Source organism: Ailuropoda melanoleuca, chromosome 6, assembly GCF_002007445.2.
Source record: "Ailuropoda melanoleuca isolate Jingjing chromosome 6, ASM200744v2, whole genome shotgun sequence".
Taxonomy (NCBI): domain Eukaryota; kingdom Metazoa; phylum Chordata; class Mammalia; order Carnivora; family Ursidae; genus Ailuropoda; species Ailuropoda melanoleuca.
In genome coordinates this window covers 22,609,581-22,622,320 of record NC_048223.1, presented here as the reverse complement: position 1 = coordinate 22,622,320, position 12,740 = coordinate 22,609,581, and positions in this window count along the sequence as shown.

Here is a 12,740-nt window from a genome sequence, read left to right as displayed (position 1 = left end):
TTACAGGTTCAAAGAATATCTGATATGGAGCAGACTTAGAGACCTTCATGTCATTTAGTATTGAAATTATTATTTTTAGTACAGAATAAATATATTTATTTAAATTTGGTATAGCACAAAAATGTGTTTATTTCAAATAAAAATTTGACTGCAACCACGTATTAGGAAAAAAAACTTACAGTGAAATAATTTTCAGCCATAAAATGGAATGAAGTATGGATACATGTTACAACATGTGAAAACATTAGGCTAAGTGAAAGAAGCCACTCACAAAAGATCAAATATTATGTGATTCCATACACATGAAATTTCCATAAAGGAAGAATCTGTAGGGTCACAAAGTAGATTTGTGGTTTCCTAAAACTGGGGTGACAAGTAGGATGTTAGGGTAATAGCACAGGACACAGGATTTCTTCTAAGATGATGAAAATATTTAGACTTGACTTTGGTGACAGTTGCAAGTATCTGTGAATATGCTAAAAAACATGGAATGGTATGCTTTAAATAAATGGGTGGCTTGTGTATGAACTATGTCTCAATAAAGCTATTTTTAAAAAAGGCAGGAGTAGAAGCATGGATCCCTCCCTCTGGCATCTCCTTCTTCAGTGAGACTCCTGAGTCAATTCTATAGAACTTTAAGTTAAAAACAAAAACAAAACTCACAAAGCTATTTTAAGCCATTTTATGAAGGACAAAACAGAAGCCACTTCTAAAAATTTTTGAAGTAGAACAGGATGGAAACTTTATTTCTCTTTCTTATTCACTCTAGACCAAAGAAGATTATTGTTGGGTTAGTCATGTCAAAGAAGCACTTTCCGTTAAACCATGTTGCTAAGGTTTAGAGTTTCCCACTGATGATGGAAGGGATTGTAGTTCAGAGACAATATGGAGTATCCTCTTTATACACTCTTCCCTCCAGTCATTTGAACAGGAAAACAGGCTTGGAATTGGTTTCCACCTACGAGGTAACCCTTTTCTAGAAAGACCTAAAACAGGTCAATTAACTTGAAGGCCTAAGGAAAAGTCTTTTCTCTCCTTCTTTTCTTGGCTTGGTGTTTCATGGAATTATTTTCTTTGCCTTTAAAGTGGTATGATATCATGTTATCTCCTTTTCATTTCTCAAAGATTTTGAAGATGGGGCTATGTCTATCTCTACAATGGTTAGTCAAAAATCATTCCTAATGTGCTGAAGACAAGTTGCTTTCTTTTTGTCATCCCCAGAAACAGAGAAATGCATCTTGCCTGCTCTAAGAGATCTTTATTTTCTATACTTCATGTTAGAATGAAAATGAAAAATAAAATCTTGCTAATGGGCCATGAAGCTTCTAAGCTCCAATTTTATTCTGATGAAGCATAAGTAAAAATAAAAACTCTTGGTACACTGAAAAATAAAACTACCACATAACCTAATGTCAGAATCTTGGCTGCATCACCATTAATTTAACACTAATTAACCACTGGGGTGTTAGAAGGGTTGCTTCATGTCAAATCAAGGTTTCATCTCTTGATACAATTACTGTTTTATAAAGGAGAGTGATAATGAGATACTTTTTGCTTTCACTATTGTCGATACCTGAGCCAAGTCTGCATTAATAAGAATATTAGGTAGTTGCTCCTCATCTCTGAGGGTGCCAATTTTGGAAAGAGAAAAACCCACTTTCAGGTGTAGGAAGCTATTGAACCTCCAGAGAGATGCATATGTCCAGTCCTTCCAGCTGGAAGAAGGGGCTTACACTCTTTTAGGCAGCTGATAGCCACAAAACCAGATGAGATCTTGGATCCTATCCAGAACATTCTGTCCATTGCCCACATTCTGCAATGTGTATTCAAGCCTTCTGCCCATTTTTAAATTGGGATTTTTGGGGCCAGTGATATCTGCAAATGGTGATATAAGAGTTTTAGTGGCCATTCCCTCTCAAACTCATCAATTTGAACAATTATCTGTGCATGAAAATACCAAGGCTAAGAATTCCAGATGAGAGATTAGAGCACCTAAATCAAGTACAGAAATAAGAAAAGACACACCGAGAAGTTAGGAAAAATGGATTTACATTACCCCTATCAAACTTTCACCAAGTCTGAGCAGCGCTACATGTGGAGACACTCTCCCTATGGGAGAAAGAGTGAAATGAGTGCCTAACTTCATCACGGACCCCCTCCCTCATGAATGCTCCAGCATCAGGCCAACTCCTGTGGTTCTAGATAGCTCCCAGTGGACTTAGGCATCTGGCTTACCCAGCCATCTTCTGACTCCATTGGTCCCCGATGGCTTCTATGGCCCCACATGACTTCTGTGACACGAGGTTCTTAAGTGGGTCACCATGAACTCAGGCCCTTGGCCTTGGCACCATCCGTTGGTGGTTCCTGGGACAGCAAGTGGAAAATCAGCCACTGTGAACCCAGGTTCCCAGCCAGGCCCACTACCATGGACGTAGGCTTTTGATCTACTCCAGCAGGTTGTTATCAGCTTAAAATAGGCTGTTATATCTATAGGATGTTTTATGCAAGAGTCATGGTAACCACAAAACAAAAATCTAAAATAGATACAGAAAAAATAAAGAGAAAGGAATCAAACAATACCACTATAGTAAATGATCAATGCACAAAGCAAAAGAGGAAGAAAGGAACAATGGAATTACAAAACAACCAGAAAATAATTAATAAGATGACATTAGTAAGTCCTTACCTATCACTAATTACTTTAGATGTAAATGGAATAAATTCTCCTATCAACAGGCACAGAGTGACTGAATGGATTAAACAACAAGACACAATCACATGCTGTCTACAAAGACTCACTTCAATAAGGATACATACAAACTGAAAGTGAAGGGATGACAAAAAATATTCTGCACAAATGGAAACTAAAAGAAAGCAGGGGTAGCTATGCCCAGACAAAATAGAAGACAAAAACTGTAACAAGAGACAAATGCAGTCATTATATAATGATAACTGGGTCAATTCATCAAGAAGATATAATAATTGTAAATAAATACATACTGATTATTGGAAGTCCTAAAAAATATAAGCGAATACTCAAAGATCTGAAGGGAAATGTAGATAACAACAGAACAGTAGTAGGGGAGCTTTCAATATCTCAATTCCAGCAATGCAGAGATTATCTAGCCAAAATAATCAATAAACTAACACTAAACTTGAAGTATACTTTATGCGAAATGGACCCAATGGACAAATATAGAACATTTCATCCCCAAAGCATCTGAATACAATTTTTTTCAAGTGGACATGAAACATCCTCCAGAATAGATCATATATTAGGTAATAAAATTAATCTTAGCAAATGTAAAAAGACTGAAATCATACCAACTATTTTTTCTGATCACTGTGGTATGAATTAGAAATTAAAAACAAGAGAAAAACCAGAAAATTCACAAATAGGTGGAGATTAAACAATATGCTACTGAATAAGAAGTGGGTTAAAAAAGAAATAAAAATTTTTTAAAAATCTTGAGACAAATAAAAATGAAAACAAAACATACCAAAACTTACAGGATGCAGCAAAAGCAGTTCAAAGAGCGTATGTTATAGTGATAAACTAACATTAAGAAAAAAATGAAGATCCCAAATAAACAACCTAATTTTACACTTCAAGTAATTAACTAAGCCCAAATTTAGCAGAAGGAAGGAAATAATGAAGAGCAAAAATAAATGAAACAGAGACCAGAAAAGCAATATAAAAATATTAAAAAAAAATGTAAGTTCAGTGAAGCTAAGAGCTGGTTTTGTGAAAAGATAAATGACAAACATTTAGCTAGACTAAGAAAAAAAGAGGAAGACGTAAAATCAGAAACAAAAGAGGAGACATTACAATTGACACCACAGAAAAACAGAGGATCATAAGAGACCACTATTAACAATTATAAGCCAACAAATTGGATAACATAGAAGAAATGGATACATTCCTAAAAACATACCACCTACCAACACTGAATCATGAAAAAATAGAAAATTTGATCAGACTAGTTACTAATAAGGAGATTGAATCAGTAATCAAAAACTTCCCATAAAAAAAAAAATCCCTGAAGCAGATGGTTTCACTAGTGAATTTTGCCAAATATTTAAAGAAGCATTAACAGCAATCCTTTTGAAGCTAACGTTTGAAGAAGAGAAAATGAAAAAAATTGAAGAAGGAATACTCCCAAGCTCATTTTATGAGACCAACATTATCCTGATGCCAAAACCAGACTAGGACACTACAAGAAAACTAAAGGCCAATATCTCTGATGATTATAGATGCAAAAATTCTCAACAAAATAATAGCAAAGCAAATTCAATAGCACATTAAAACGATCATACACCATGATCAAGTGTGATGTATCCTTGGGATACAAGGGTGGTTCCACATATGCAAATCATTAAATGTGATTAAATTTAACACTGCATTAAATTTAACACCACATTAATAGATTGAAAGAGAAAAATCATATGATCATTTTAATAGATGCAGAAAAAGGCATTTGACAAAATTCAACATTGTTTTATTATAAAAACTCTTATCAATTTGGATCTAGAAGAAACACATAAAGTCCATGCATAACAAATTTATAGCTAACACCCTACTCAATGGTGAAAGTTTGAAAGCTTTTCCTGTAATACCAGCAACAAGAGAAGGATGCCACTTTCACTACTCTTATTCAATGCAGTACTGGAAGTTCTAGCTGGAATAAGCAAGATAGAGAAATAAAAGGCATCCAAATTGGAAAGGAAAAAGTAAAATTTTCTGTTTTCAGATGATATGTTCTTTTAGATAGAAAATCCTCCACCAAAAAAACTGTTAGTAGTAATAAATGAATTCAACAAAATTACAGGATATAAAAATCAATATATGAAAATCAGTTCTAGACACTAACAATGAAATATATGAGAAAAATAAAGAAAAAAGACCATCTCATTTATGATTAACATCACAAATAATAATATACTTAGGAATAAATTTAACCAAAGCGGTAAAAGATCTGTATACTGAAAACAACAAGCCATTGATGAAAGGAATTGAAGAAGACACAAAGAATGGGAAAGACATCTCATGTTCCTAGATCAGAGTAGTTATATTATTAAAATGTCCATACCACTCAAGGTGATCCACAGGTTCAGTGCAATCCCTGTCAAAATTCCACTGGCATTTTTCACAGAAATAGAAAAAAAAATCTTAAAATGTGTATGGAACCACAAAAAACCTGAATAGCCAAAATTATCAAAAGAAAGAACAAAGTTAAAGGCATCACAATTCCTTATTTCAAACTTACTGCAAAGTTATTATGATCAAAACAGCATGGCACTGGCATAAAAACTGACATAGATCAATGGAATGAAATTCAGAGTCCAGAAGTAAACCCACAGATATATCATCAAAAATATTTAAAGGGTGCCAAGAATACTCAATAGGGACAGGATAGTCTCTTCAATAAATGGTAGTGAGAAAACTGCATATTTATATGCAAAAAAATGAAATTAGTCTCCTTTCTTGTACCACTCAGACAACTCAAAATTAAAGACTTAAATGTAAGACCCCAAACTATAACAGTATTAGAAGAAAATGTAGGTTAAAGAAAGCTACTTGATACTGGTATTGACAACTATTTTTTTTAAAAGATTTTATTTGAGATAGAAAGAGTGTGAGAGAGAGAATGAGCAGGGGGCAGAGGGAGAGGGAGAAGCAGACTTCCTGCTGAGTAGGGAGCGTGAGGTGAAGCTCAATCCCAGGATCCCAGGACCATGATCCAAGACCAAGGCAGACGCTTAACTGACTGAGCCACCCAGGCTCCCCGGTATTGTCAATTATTATTTGGATATGACCAAAAGCATAGGCAACAAAGGAAAAAAATACTCATGATGTACTGCATCAAAGTACTACATCAAATGAAAAAGCTTCAGCAAAGCATAAGAAACAACAAAATGAAAAGGCAACCCATGGAATGTAGGAAATACTGGCAAAGAATATATCTGATAAATAGTTGCTATCCAGCATATATAAGGAACTCACACAACTCAACAGCAAAAAACAAAACAAAACAAAACAAAACAAAAAACAAAACAAAAAAAACTGATTAAAAAATAGAAGACTTAAACAGACATTTTCCCAAAGACATCTAAATGGTTACTAGGTTCATGAAAATATATACAAAGTAAATAAAATTACTATCTTGAAAAGATATCTGAACTCCCATGTTCATTGCCATATTATTCATAATAGCCAAGACATGGGAACCACCTACATGTCCATTGAAGGATGAATGGATAAAGAAAACATGGCATGAAACACACAGAGGAATATTATTCAGCTATTTAAAAAAAGAAGGAAATCCTTCCTTTTGTAACAACATGGATGGACCTTAAGGGCATTATGCTAAGTAAAATAGGTCAGAGAGAGACAAACACACACACACACACACACACTGTACACACACACACACACATATATGCACACACACATTATTCCCACATATATGTGAAATCTAAAAAGACTGAACTCATAGAAAAAGAGAGAATAGTGGTTGTCAAGGGATAGAGGATGGGGAAATAGGGAGATATTGGTCCAAGGGTACAGACTTCCTGGTATAAGATGAACAAGTTCTGGGAATCTAATGTACAGCATAGTGACTATAATTAACAATAAGTAATTATATAAGTGAAAGTTGTTAAGAAAGAACTTACATGCTATTACCACAAAAGCAATTGTAATTATGTGAATGGATGGAGGTGTTAACTAACTTTATTGTGGTGATCGTTTTACGTACGTACGTGTCTAATTATCACATTGTACACCTCAAAGTTACATATCATATGTCAATAGTATCTCAAGAAAGCTGGAAAAATAAATATATAAATAAAATGGTTTTTTTCTTAATGATTTATAGAAGTTCTTAAGTATCTAGATGCTTGGTACTTGTCTAATCTTTTTTATTTTCAAACTTTTGAAACCTTTGCTTTCAAAATTTTACTTTCAACCTTTCCATGTGTTTGTTTTATAAGTATCCCTTTTTTATTTTTTTGAAAGATTTTATTTCAAAAAAGACAGTGAGAGAAGGAACACAAGCAGGGGGAGTGGGAGAGGGAGAAGTAAGCTTCCCCCTGAGCAGGGAGCCCAATGCAAGGCTCGATCCCAGAACCCTGGGATCATGACCTGAGCTGAAGGCAGACCCTTAACGACTGAGCCACCCAGGTGCCCCAATAAGTGTCCCTTTTTTAAAGCATAAAGCTTGACTTTTTGTCCTTCATGTCCAACCTACAAGCAATCCCTGTAAGTTTCCCTTCATAAGTATTCCTCGAGTCAATTCTATTGTCTCCTTACTCAGTGCTGCAATACTTGCCCAATTTATTGTCTTGTGTCTCTTGCACTGCTACATATGAATAGATCTTTCTTATCCAAATATACTCTCCTTCAATTCAGTATCCATTTTCAAGTACATCTGAGATTTTTAAAATGTAAATCTGATCATGTCACTCTTTTTTTTTTTTAAAGATTTTTTTATTCATTTATGTGACAGACAGCCAGCGAGAGAGGGAACACAGCAGGGGAGTGAGAGAGGAAGAAACAGGCTCCAAGTGGAGGAGCCTAACGTGGGACTCGATTCCAGAACGCTGGGATCACGCCCTGAGCGGAAGGCAGACGCTTAACGACTGCACCACCCAGGCGCCCCATGTCACTCTTGAATTTAAGAACTCTTTAATTATTACTCTCTAATATAATCTCCAAATCCCAGCATGGATTACAAGGCCCCTCAGGATCTTAATTTGATAATCTCACCATCCTTACCCTATGTTATTCTTTTCATTGATCTCTATGCTTTAGCCATACATTTGTTCTGTTCCTCAAATACGTCATGCTGCTTCTTACCTGTGAGCTTTCATATATGCTGTTTTCTGCACCTCTGATATTTTTGTCCAACATATGTCAATTTTTTTTCACCCCAATTTAAAATTCATTTATTTAATGAAACCTCACTGCTCCCACCCATAAACACACACATTTAAGATAAAGTTAGCTGTAACAGGGTCCAAAAATTTGCTAGTAAGTTCTGCTTTTAATACTTTCATTTTGGTTCTTTATAAATACATATTATTTATAAAAATATATAAATAATGCATAACTATATTTTCAATATTATAACGTAAACCAATCACAAATATACAGAGTAGAAAGTACGAAAATTTCTCACATAATTGCTCTATTTGTTCTTCCCCAAATCTCATTTCTTGTCCTAGAGATAAGCATTGTTATTGGTTTGGTGTATAGCTATGAATCTTCATTTATATGCATTTAAATTAGAAAGTTTTGTTGTTTTTTATTTCATTTTCACAAAAATGTATTGTATCTATTATTTGATGATTTTTCCCACTGGATGATATGTCTTAGAAACCTTATTTTTAAATTAAATGTATCATCATTTATTTACTTGTTCACCTACTGTAGAACATTTGAGTGATTTCTAAATGTGAATTATTAGAAACAATGCTTCAGTAAGTTCCTCTATACAAATGGCATTTTGCAAAAGTGCTAATATTTTTATAAAAATATGTATCTTAGAAACAGTATTGCCAGGCCATAAGACATGCACTTTTTGTTGCTGTTTTCCTCTTTTTTCAAAATATTCCTAGGTATTCTTATACTTTTCCTCTTCTATCAAACTTTATAGAATCAATTTGTCAGTTCTATTAAGAAACTGTGCACACAAAAGAATTCATTAAAAATGATATGCTAGAAGAATGACATTGAAAGGCATTTAGAATATATATTATTCCATTTAAAAAAGTAGATAATAAAACTTTTTTAAAGTGTGGTCCCACTGGGAGAGAAATAAATCTATTTATTTAGACAGTCCAAAAAAGAAATATACTAAAACATTACTAGTGATTATCACTGGTTGATAGCAACACTGATTTTTATTTCCTTACATTTTTAACTGACTCTTACATTTTACATAATGAATATTGTGACTTATACAATATAAAAAGTTATTTCTTCTCAAAACATAAAATGAAAGTCTGTTAACATGCGTATCTCTAGCAGAAGCAGTGTATCTGAAAAACTCTTCAATTGAAGCAAAGAAATTAGTTTAAGTACAGTCTGTTTGCTTCTAGAAAGAAGAGTGGATGTGGGCTGCCTAATTTTATCATCCAATTTTCATGTAAATAAAATCCTTTCCCCATTGCCTGAAGATATTATGTTGGGTAGCAGTAAACAAGAAAAGATGAAGTGGGAATTCAATAAAAAATTTTATTTCAACTGAAAACTCTGATATTGTAGTACACATAAATGTGCTGGCTGGTCTCACTTTAAATTTATGACCACAAACCTCAAGTAGGCCCTCAGGGCTGCCTAGCAATCCTCCTCCATTTCCCCACCCAATTTGCTCTCCCTTCTCTGGAGCTCTTGCTACTCATTTCACAGAGAAAAACTGCAATCAGGAAATAGCTGCCATATTTTCATGCTTTTTCCAAGTTTACCAATTTGCCTCTATTGACATATACTCCACCTTCCTTTTATGTCAGAACAGATTAATTGGTTCACACACCTGTGTCCTGGAGCCTACACACAGCCTTGACAGTTATATCTTCTCTTCTGTCTCCATTGCTTGAATACAAAGAACATAAACTCTTACTAGGAAAAATTTTAGTTATATTTAGAATTTATTCTACATACATTTATTCTGCATGTTCATGGTACCAGAAAACAGAACTAACACTTGTCCTCTTAGGGTCAATAAATTAACAATTATAAACATACAAGGAATCAATACCTAATTTTTTTCAACCCTTGGATCTTGCATATTAACAAGACCTCAAGTTCAAGCATCCCACTGTCTTATCTCTTATATTTCCAACTCATTCTTTCCAGTAACATAAATCAAATGAATGCTAAGCTCACAAGAATTTTTAATCTGTGAGCCCTATACATTTTTACTATTTACCCGTATCAATCCATTCTCCCCTTGCCTGACAGCCCCTCTTTATTACATTATTCCGAGCAGCACTCAGACAAAATGTAGTATCTCCTACATTAAAAAAAAAAGTTATTTATTCATCATCATGCAGTTACAGTCTTGTTTCTCCAGTCCTTTCTTTAGGATATCAAAAAAGAAATTTTTTGTGTCCTTTTTCAGTATCTGTCCTCGAATTCTCTCTTGAATGCCCTCTGAGAAGTTTTCCATTTCTACTTCTCTCCTAAAACTATTTTTGTTCAAGTCACCAAGAACCTTGTTACCAAAGTCCACATTACCCAATTCAACAGTTAATTACCAGTCCTGTTAAAATCCAGTTTATTTTTTTTTTAATATTTTATTTATTTATTTGCAGAGCAAGAGACAGCACAAGCAGTGGGAGTGGCAGGCAGGGGGAGAAGCAGGCTCCAGGCTGAGCGGGGAGCCCAATGTGGGACTCGATCCCTAAAATCCAATTTCTTAACAGCATTTGACAAAGATAATCATGCCCACTTTTGAAATACTCTTCACCTATCCCTTGAGATCTCACACTCACCTGGCTTTTCCTCCTTCTCAGTTTACTATATGGATCTTCCTTCACTTCCAAACATCTAAATATTGCAGTGCCCCAAAGGCTAATCCCTAGGTGTGAATTTGACCAGATCTGTGTTTTTAAATACCATCTACATACTTATTTCTCCAAAAATGTGTGGTTTCAACTTCTATGAAATACACACTCACAAATCCTACTGCCTACTGAATAGCTTCTCTCAGGTTTCAAATAAATATCTCAGAATTAATTTGTCCAAAATTGAAATCTTGCATCTTTCCTCAATTTTTCTGCATCTGTGCTCTCTAGCTCAGTAAATTATATTGCCAGTCACTTAGGTACTAAGGCCAAAAAACTTGGAATCATCCAACTCTTTGACCCTTCTTTTCTTTCACACACTACATCCAATCCATTAGATAAGTCATCTTCATCTTCAGAATTGATCCTCCAAACTTGATCCACCACATCCACAACCACCACCCCATGATTTGTCACCTCAGCTACAGCAATGCCCTCCGAACTCTCTCATCTCACACTCATACTCCCTACAGTCCATTCTCCATAGTGCCACTGGAATGGCAATATAAAATATAAATTACAGCATGGTAGTGCTCTGCCTCAAACCCTCCAATGCATTTTCTCCTCAATGAGAATGAAATTCAAAGTTCTTACTCTGCCCTTTGAGACTACACAGCTTCCTGTGCAACATGATCTTCTGACACTACCCTTTAGTTAGCCTGCTCCATCCCCACTAGCCTACTTGCGATTCCATAAACCCACCAAGCACGTGGTCTTAAGACTTTGGGGCACACTAAATCTTCCAGCTACTTTTTTTTCCTGCATAATCTCTTAACTTCAGGCTTCTTCTCAAATGTTACCTCCCCAGAAAGGACTTCCCTGACATTTGCATATAAAAATAGCAAACTACCCTCCCAGCCCCCCAAAAATAAATAAAATAAAAATAGCAAACTCCCTAAACATTGCCTACTCTCATTTCCTAAGGTGATTTTATGATTCTTCGTTATATTTGTTAATACTAATTTTATATTATACATTTACTTACTTATTTTCTGTACCTCACCAGACTGTGATGTCCATTAAGAAAGGAATTTTGGTTTGTGATTACTATCCCTAATGTCTAGATCAGTGCCTGGCAGGTAGTTGCCACTCGATAAACACTTGTTGGATAAGTGAATGAAATAAATCATGTTTTATGTGCTACCTACTTTCTTAATCAGCAGTCTTAAACTCTCTAACCTCATTGCTATGGCATGCCTTTAAGCTTAGACATTTTAGCCAAGAATTAGAAAGCCATGTTTAACAAGGTGTCTAAAATCATAAGAACATTTTTAATACAAAGATCATCATAAGACTTGAGAAAATATATTAATGTGTAAGAAATAAATGACTTCTCAGGAGCCTACCCTGCTCAGTACTTTTGGCTAGCAATATAAAGCTGCTGGTCTTTTCAGGGGAATGTCTTTCCCCAAGGATTCTAGTCCATTGGCAGGCTATGGTTATAATTTTGTTTGAACAAAATCCCAGGACTTGGGATGCTGAATTCTATTCCCAGTTCTGCTAATTACTAACTGTGTAACTTTAGCCATGTGGCTCCACCTTCTCTGGGTTTCAGATTTCTCACCTGTAAAACTAAGGCAATTATACTGACATTGCTTCCCAGGGATGTTATGAGGAACAGTTAATGATAATAATCATTAAATAATTATTTCCATCTTCATTGGCTATTAATTAAGTTCCAGTGTGTGCAGAACTCTATTAACTCTTTAAGAACCAGAGTAGGTATATAACATAAAATATATCAGACATCATTTTCTGCCTAAAGAAATACCTGTTAGAAAATATAAGAAGAAAGCAATAGTGTTATGCTGAAAAAAATAACTGCTCTCTTTATGAGCATAATATCCTGTCATGTTTCCTCATTACCCCAAACTTCACTCTCAGCTGTGAAATGATACAAGGAGGTTATTGTGGCATCATTTCACAGAATTTCAGAGCCCTGAAGGACCCCAGCAGTTCTCTGCCTTTATCTACATATCTTCACTTTAGAGTAATTGACAACTAGAAAGATTTGAGAGTTTTCTAAACTCACCAGGCTGGGTTTCTAATCTCCTGATCCCCAATTCATTGTGCTCATTGATACACTACGCTGTTCTTTATTGTACCAAAGAATAGCATGGTGGTCAGATACTATTTCAGGGAGCATGAATGCTCTCTTTTGATGAGAAACC